The sequence below is a fragment of the Odocoileus virginianus genome, chromosome 5 (assembly GCF_023699985.2).
Source record: "Odocoileus virginianus isolate 20LAN1187 ecotype Illinois chromosome 5, Ovbor_1.2, whole genome shotgun sequence".
Taxonomy (NCBI): Eukaryota; Metazoa; Chordata; class Mammalia; order Artiodactyla; family Cervidae; genus Odocoileus; species Odocoileus virginianus.
In genome coordinates this window covers 36,654,567-36,663,035 of record NC_069678.1, presented here as the reverse complement: position 1 = coordinate 36,663,035, position 8,469 = coordinate 36,654,567, and the positions used below count along the sequence as shown (strand labels likewise).

Here is an 8,469-nt window from a genome sequence, read left to right as displayed (position 1 = left end):
TTATCTATCTAGCATCTAGCTCTCTTTGATCCTTTTACATTTTATTCTGCTTTGTCTAAATCTCTAGTAGCCCCACTTTAACTTATGGCATTTTAAATATACCTTGTTAGTGTACGTTTTGGACAATGTTAACAGAATTTCAGGTATTGACAAGTGAGGAGTCTAGTCCTTAGGAGAAGCTAAAAAGACTGTTAACAATCCATGTCCATAAAAAATATCTGTTCCAGTCATGCTGGTGATTATTTATTAGTCCTTCAAATCCGAAACAAAGATCTCTAGAGCAAGACAAATGTTCTAGTGGAGTGCAATTTTCAATTTCTTGGCTAACCTGATTTTGTTGATTCATACATATGCATGATTCAAGACTGTTTCTGAATACAAAGAAAAAAAAGGAAAAAAAAAGGAAGAAGAGGAAAGAAAAATTCTATGGGGCTCTACTTCCCTTTTATATTTTTTACATTCCTTGGAATGCCCTTGAAATTTCATTTGCTAAGGGAAGCTAAACAAATAATTGCATACTAAAAGGGAAATGAGACTAGCAAGCTAGATAATTTGTAACATCAAATATTCCTTTTCCACAGTTAACATTTTCTCTGTGAGGAAACATGAGAAGTAAACAGACCAATGTATCTTAAATGTAATAACTAATAACAATGCCAAATGCATGAAGTGAAAATACCTCAGGATACACTTTCACAGTTCTGCTCCATCCCAGCTGAATGCAATATGCTGGAACAATAATAGGAGTCATGCTTGTCATATTCCCCTGATCTCTACAGAAGGATGTCGTTGCAATAGTAATACACCTTGCTTCTCTTTCTGGCTATCAACATTCTTTTTTGTTATTGGGGCCTATTACATACTCTGAAAAATTTCTTCTGAAAACAAACTTGACAGTACTCTGAGGACAATTTTAATGAGAGAGCCACCAGCACTTAATTTGAAATCAATCATGACCACGAATGGAAGAACTGGGTAAACACTGCAGACTTTATTTGGGATTCACAATGTCATTCTCCATGGGAAGGAAGCTAGGTGGTATGGGGATGAAACTTCATTTCTTTGACTCAATGTCTTCCACTCCACCATCAGTAGGGTTTGCATGGTAAGACATACTTCCTGACTGAAGACTGAGCTGTGTCTTGGAAATGAAGAGCACTGTAATTTAAATGAGCAGGTTTGAATTAGGGAATAGCCTGATGTCCAGTTGCAGTTGAGTGGACATCTATATTTCTGTTTCCAGTTAGATTTCTCCTAGGAAGTGATGATATTTTAAGACTCAGTATTCATGGGAAGATGGGTTTTGAGTGCTGAAAGATATTAGGGAAGGAGTCAATCTACTTGTTGGTAGTGAGTGTGTGTGTGCTCAGTTGCTAACTCTTTGCAAGCCCATGGCCTGTAGCCTGCTAGTTTCCTTTGTCTATGCAATTTTTCCAAGCAAGAATCCCCCTCCAGGGGATTTTCCCAACCCAGGGATTGAACCTGTGTCTCTTGCATCTCCTGCATTGACAGGTAGATTCTTTACCACTAGCGCCACCTGGGGAGTCCTTGGTATTGAGTGACTGAAAGAGAAGTCGCTCAGTCATGTCCGACTCTTTGCGACCCTGTGGACTGTAGCCTACCAGGCTCCTCCATCCATGAGATTCTCCAGGCAAGAATACTGGAGTGGATTACCATTTCCTTCTCCAGGGGATCTTCCCAACCCAGGGATCGAATCCTGGTCTTCCGCATTGGAGGCAGACACTTTAACCTCTGAGCCACCAGGGAAGCCTTGATCCTAAATCCCTACTCTGATCACCAAAACAGAAGATGTTTAGAGGTGGAAGGGGTTTCCCTTGTGGCTCACCTGGGTTCGATCCCTGGGTTGGGAGGATCCCCTGGAGAAGGGAGAAGCTACGTACTCCAGTATTCTGGCTGGAGAATTCCAAGGACTGCATAGTCCATGGAGTTGCAAAGAGTCAGACATGACTGAGCGACTTTTGCTTTTCAGAGGTGGAAGGGGACAGAAGAGAAAGAGGAGGGGAGTGCAAGGAGATTCTCAGGCTCCTCAGCCTCTAGACCTCTTCCCAGGCCCAGACTATTTTCTGGTAGTGTCTAAGAAGTTGGCTTTATTCTCCTTTAGTTATTTTATCACCTACTGTGTATATATTGTACAATTTCCTCCCCAACCACATCCCTGGTTGATTATTTTTACGCTCACCTCCACATACCTACTGGCCAGTCCTCCCCAGCTTTCATCAGAGACAAGCTCACAAATTACTTACCTTTTTGAGGGTTCTCTTGTTGCTTCTTACTGGAAACCACCAGTATCACACGATCATAACAGGGGTATATGCCATGGTGGGCCTTGAAGGAGCAAGGGTCAATGAGAGTAAAGGAAGAGAGGTAGACCTCTAGGCCAACAAAGTAAATGATCTTCCACTACTCCTGCCAAACTGGAGAGGATTCATCATTATGGAACAATGTGTGCATGCTCAGTCGCTTCAGTAATGTCCGACTCTTCGCTGACCCCATGGACTGTAGCCAACCAAGTTCCTCTATCCATGGGTTTCTCCAGACCAGAATATTGGAGTGGGGTGTCATGTCCTTCTCCAGAGGATCTTCCCATCCCAGGATTGAACCCACGTCTCCTGTGGTTCAGGCATTGGAAGGCAGGTTCTTTATCACTGAGCCACCCGGCAAGTTCATCATGGAGCCACGGGTTACAGTAAAGCCAGCATACAGCTTTTGATGCTTGGTTCAGAGGAAGGCAACCACAGTTAGAGATCACATTGTGATCATGGGAGAGGCTGGCGCCAGAGCTCTGCCTTTTTTGTGATGATATCTGAATGAATGAGTGCAGGAGTGATCGAGCATACGAAGAAGCTGAGCTTTGATTATTGAGTCATACCTAGGTTTGTATATAAGTGAGGTGAAAAAATCTGCAGACCGAAGTTTCCTGGGAATTCTCAGCCTATGAGTACTATGCAACTGATGTGGCTTACATGTGGCACATAGAATGTGTTAGTCATTGAAGTTCTCTGTACATTCTGGGAATAAGAGTATCTGATCAGTATGTGAGAGGTGGTGGAGCGAATGGTAAAGAGCTAGGACTCTGGAGTCAGACTGCCTGCATGTGAACTCTGGCTCTGCCACGGGATACCTGTGATCTTAGTAGATGTGTCTTCATCTAAAAAATGAGACTAACAATGATACTCACCAGAAAGGATTAAATATAGAAAATATATGTATTTATATATATTAAAAAATATAAATTATACATATACATAAAAGTACCATATAGGCATTTGCTATTGTTATTACTCTGTTTAAAGCTTTCACCTAGATTTCTGGGGATGGGAGGCTCATGTCCACTTGGACTTCATTGTTCTGTTCCTTCTGTATCCTAGGCCAGCTGGACTCCTGCCGTGATTCTAGCTTGGGTTTCAAATTGTTCTTGGCCACCTAAATCTACATGAGATTTTATTTCCTTCAGAGACTTATTTGGGTTTTTCCAGCAAGCTCTGGTAGAGCCCAATTACATGAGATGATTTTCACAAATGAAGTTAAAACAAAAGGTGAGCAAAAGTTTGCAGATCCTTTACAGGTTCTAAGAATAGTGGACCTTGGTTTGTAATTCCTGCCACCCTCCTAAGACACTGACAGGAAGCCCCCATTGAGTTGCTGCTCCCCACTCTTATTTTGGGGAGTAGAGGTATCAGCCCCTTATTCCCCTCTAATGCAGGCTGTGGGGGAAAGCTGGTTGGTCTTTCTCTTTGTTATGGCCCCTCTTCGACCATGGATCTTGAAGAAGCATTTGAGACAGAGCAGATGCCAGGGGTTATTTCATTGACACTCTACTGCTTGCCAGAGAGATTTCTATGAGAAAATGCCATGTAAATGCTGGAACAATTGGTTAACCATTGAGGTAAAAAAAAAAAAAAAAAAGTATGTCAAGTAACTGGCACATTGCCTGACCCAAATTACAGCACCTAATAAATGATGATTCTTTTACACATTGTGTTACACACACAGAAACGATCACTTTGGGACATTTTCTCCAAAGACTGCTGAGATCATAACATATGTAAGTTACCAAACAATGTCTGGCACTTGGCAGACACTCCATCAATATTTACCTAATTCAACTATACCTCTTCCTTTGTCCAAATTCAAATGACTACATCAGGGCAGATCTAGGTCTCTAGGTACCCAATTAAATGGTCTTTACACATGTTGTTTCCATTCCAGAAACTTCAATTTTGTGATTTGAAAATCACTTGTGAAAAAGAACTACTTTTAAGTTGGAGAAAAAATTTTAAAGAGAGAGTAGATATTTTGTTCAAATGCATTACAGATTAGAGAAGCACTGAATGGATTTAACCATATTTATTCAACAGATTCAATATCTGTTGATTGCATGTAATAATTTGTGGGGGGGCCAAAAATAGATTTCTACCCCTACTTTCAAAGAATTTGGGGATTAATGTCCCCTCTAAAAATCCCATGGGATTATTTTCAGGATAATCTAATTTTATAAGTAAAAGTCCTCTGAAAATTGAAGGCAAATTATGTAAACTTAAAATAATAAATCATAATATAAAAACATATATCTGTAGTTATTACTGGGCTTCCCTGGTGCCTCAGACAGTAAAGAGTCTGCCTGCAATCTGGGACACTCAGGTTCAGTCAAGGGTTGGGGAAGATCCCCCGGAGAAGTGAATGGCAACCCACTCCAGTATTCTTGCCTGAGAAATCCCACGGACAGAGGAGCCTGGCAGGCTTACAGTCCATGGGGTCGAAAAGAGTTGGACATGACTGAGCGAATCTCTGTCAGTCTGTACATGTTATTAAAGACATTAACACAAGTTAATTGACTCATTGATTAATTCACTAATTCTTTCAGATATTTAATTTGCTTTTTTCCAGCTGATCTTCCTGACCCAGGAATTGAACCAGGGAAGGGAGATTCTTTACCAACTGAACTATCAGGGAAGCTTTAGAAGCTTAACAGATCTTATTTAGTGAAAGCATTATTAATCTTAAAGATTAAGCCATAAAGATTATTCCCAAGGTTTTCTTTGTAGACATTGACACAGTGAACATGTGTGTGACTTTTTTTTTTGGTGTGTTTTACTGCTCTGCTGTTGGTTTGTTTCCTTATGACAAATTCCCAAGATTGGAATTACTACGTGTCTAATCTCTGGTGGCTCAGACTGTAAAGAATCTGAGCCAGCTATGTGGAGATCCAGGTTAGATCACGGGGTGGGGAAGATCGCCTGCAGAAGGGAATGGCAAGCCACTCCAGTATTCTTACCTGGAGAATCCCATGGACAGAGGTGCCTGGTGGGCTATGCAGTCCATGGGGTCACAAAGAGTCAGACATGACTGAGCGACTAACACACACAACCTGGTAACAACCTGGTTTTTAATCCATTCGTTTAATTTCTAACTGTATTCATTGTATTTTTAATTTCTAGAAGTCTTATTTCTCTTTTTTTCTAATCCGCTTGCTTGTTTATTTTTCTGGTCCCTTGTTCCTTAGTCATGCTTTTAGCCATTTCTTTTATTTAAAAATGTTAAACTTATATTCCACATCTGGTCATTTGAATATCCACCATCTTTGCAGATCTAATTGCCTGATTTTTGTTTCTATGAATGATTTTTCATGGTGGCTTGATACCTCAGACTTGTGGGTGTCTGTGTGTGTGAGGCAGAGACAGGGGGAGAAAGAGACAGATCATGATCTGTGATCCCAGAATTTTTTTCTGTGGTATGATTCTACAGAGGGGATTTGTATGTGATTCTGCCAAATCCTTGGGAACACTTTAAACCAAATTCATGACCAAATTAGGTATTTGGGGCCATCAAATTCCAGCTCCAAACCCATGTGAAGACTGGCTGGCAGTTACAAATTCTCCATTTTTGTCTGCTCCCTACAAGTCAAGGCTGAGATTGGAAATTTTTCTTAGTTACCTCCTTATGGATGGCAGCAGAAATTTTCCCTGTCTACACATCAAAAGAGTTGCCTTCCTTGGTCGCAGCTTTATGTGGCAGGTTATCTGATGCTATTCCTACGCTGTATGTAGTCTAAGCTTTTCTCCTTTAATCCTGTCGCCTATTAAAGCCGAAGGCACCAACTTCCTTGGATGCTTCCCTGTCTTGGGCATTATGACCTGAGCTGTGAGAACTTCATTATTTTCATTCCAGTTCAACAAAGCTTGAAAAAATTAAAAAAAGTATTATCCAGAATTTTTATATGCTTTTCTCTTGCAAATATATTTTGGCTTTCTATACTGCTGAAATGAGGTCTGATTTACTTGCTTTTCCATTAGATATCATATAGTATTTTCCTAATAGCAGTTGCTGTAAAAATAACCATAATTCTCAGACTATATCGATATTATTTCACTTACAGGTGTCCCCTAGTATTGAAGGTTGACGGTGTTAATCCTTCCATGTTTTTTAACATGGAAGTAGAATATGGACATAAGGCACTGTGTATGGAACAAAGTACCCCTATCAAGAAAGGCCTCATAATTCTCAGAATTTAGAACTTCCCAGAGAAGTTAGCTTGGAGAAAGAGAGTAGGATCTGAGAATTACCCCCTGCCCACCACCACATCTCCTAATATTAGATATGTCTATCTGAATAACTGAGCTTACAAAGTGAATTCTGAGACACTTAGCTATAGCCACTCACATGGAAACACTAGACCTGCCACATTAATCCAGTTGGTGCAGAATGGAGAATGTGGGAGCCTGTGGGTCTTTATACTGAGACAGATCACACTGCTTATGAGGAAGCAGGGGTGGAAGTCTGGCCTCTCCTAATAATCCTACTCTACCTCTCTGGCATATGGTGCATCGATATGATGCCCTATGAAAACTATAAGCTATTTCTCTCTGGGAAAGAAGCAAGTAAAGAATGAAAAAATTTAATATATTTTCTTTGCCAGCACTTCCCAAGTGGGAGTGTGGACAGAAGTTGTCTATAAAGTGAAATGGTGACATGGAGACAGCAGTAGCGTTCTCCCTACACATAATTTATTTAGCCATCCTTATTGTCAGACATTTAGGTTATTTCCAATTGTTTGTGCTAGAATGAACATATTTGTACACACCACTTTGACCACATCTTGGGTTATTTCCTTAGGGTAGATTCTTAACATGAGTTCAGAGTTCCAGAAGAAGCACATAGTTGAGCTATTTTGTGAAAAATCTTATATTTTACAAAGGGTGAATGCTCTGATATTTATTATACTCAATAAAGTTCTCTCTACACACTGTTAGCATTGGGAATGGCCATTAAGAAAGATTTTGACAAACAGATTGATAAACAATGGCATATAATTATTTCCATTTTACTTTGTTGCAACCAATGCCAAGTTTCATGTTTATGAGACATTTATATTGTTTATGTCTTTTGTCCATTTTATTGGTGCATTAGTTCAATTTGAATTGTCTCTATAGACTTCTTTATGTCATAATGATGACAACCTTTTTCCATATTTGCTGCAGATTTTTTCTGTTTTTCTGTCTGCCTTTCAATTGTCTTTATGATGGTGTGGTGGATACTGCTCTTTTCCACCTAAATTTGTTCTCTGTTTTCCACAGTCCAGATAACTGGGCATGTGGACTACATGTTCTACTCTTCTTGCAGTTAAATGGAGCCCGATGTCTAACTCCTCGCCGATCGAATGTGAGCAGAAGTGATGGTTGCAATTGTCTGCCCAGGTCTTTAAGATGGTGGGAGTGCATCCTTTAGCCTGCTTCCCACCTAGAGGACCGGATGTGGCACAGATTACCTCTAACCATGGGCAACAACAATGCCCTAGAAGATGGCAGAGCAAGGAATTCGAGAGAACCTAGGGAAACCTGAGTGGCACCTCTTGGACTCTTAGGTGAGAGTACATAAAATGCTTTGTTTTTAAAGCCCTTATATTGTTGACTCTTTGTTATAGCAGTTACTCTAATATTTAACCTGAACTCTAATATCTTATTCATATAGAATTTAATTTTAAAACTAATGAAGCATTTCCTAGTGACTTATGGTCTCATAACTTAAAAACTAATCTATTTATTTGTCTAGGCTGCGCTGGGTCTTCCTTGCTGTTTGCAGGCTTTCTCTAGGGGCTACTCTAGTTGCGGTGCACGGAGTTTTCATTGTGGTGGCTTCTACTGTTGCGTGGCCTGGGCTTTAGGGGGCATGGATTTCACTAGCTGAGGCTCACGAGCTCTAGAGAGCGATCTCAGTACCGGCGGCACACAGGTTAAGGTGCCTGCAGCATGTGGGGTCTTCCTGGACTGGGGATTGGAACCCATGTTCCCTGCATTAGCAGGTGGATTCTTTACCACTGAGAAGTCCCTCTCACAACTTTTACATAGAAAATTCTTTCTCAGTCTAAGACTTTATACATATTATTTTTCTAGCTCTTAACGGTATAATTTAGAATTGGTTTTGGTGTAGGTAGGTGAGGTAAAAATGAAC

At 40.4% G+C, this 8,469-nt stretch overlaps 1 long non-coding RNA gene across 1 annotated transcript; it reads right to left on the bottom strand.

Moving 5' to 3' along the window:
- Positions 1-969: 969 nt before the first annotated feature.
- Positions 970-6,485, bottom strand: LOC110146694 (uncharacterized). The gene is made up of 3 exons (XR_002316608.2): positions 6,396-6,485; positions 2,265-2,346; positions 970-1,158 (listed from the first exon to the last, which is right to left on the bottom strand). It is a non-coding gene; the product is annotated as an uncharacterized lncRNA (long non-coding RNA).
- Between the last annotated feature and the right edge of the window lie 1,984 nt (positions 6,486-8,469).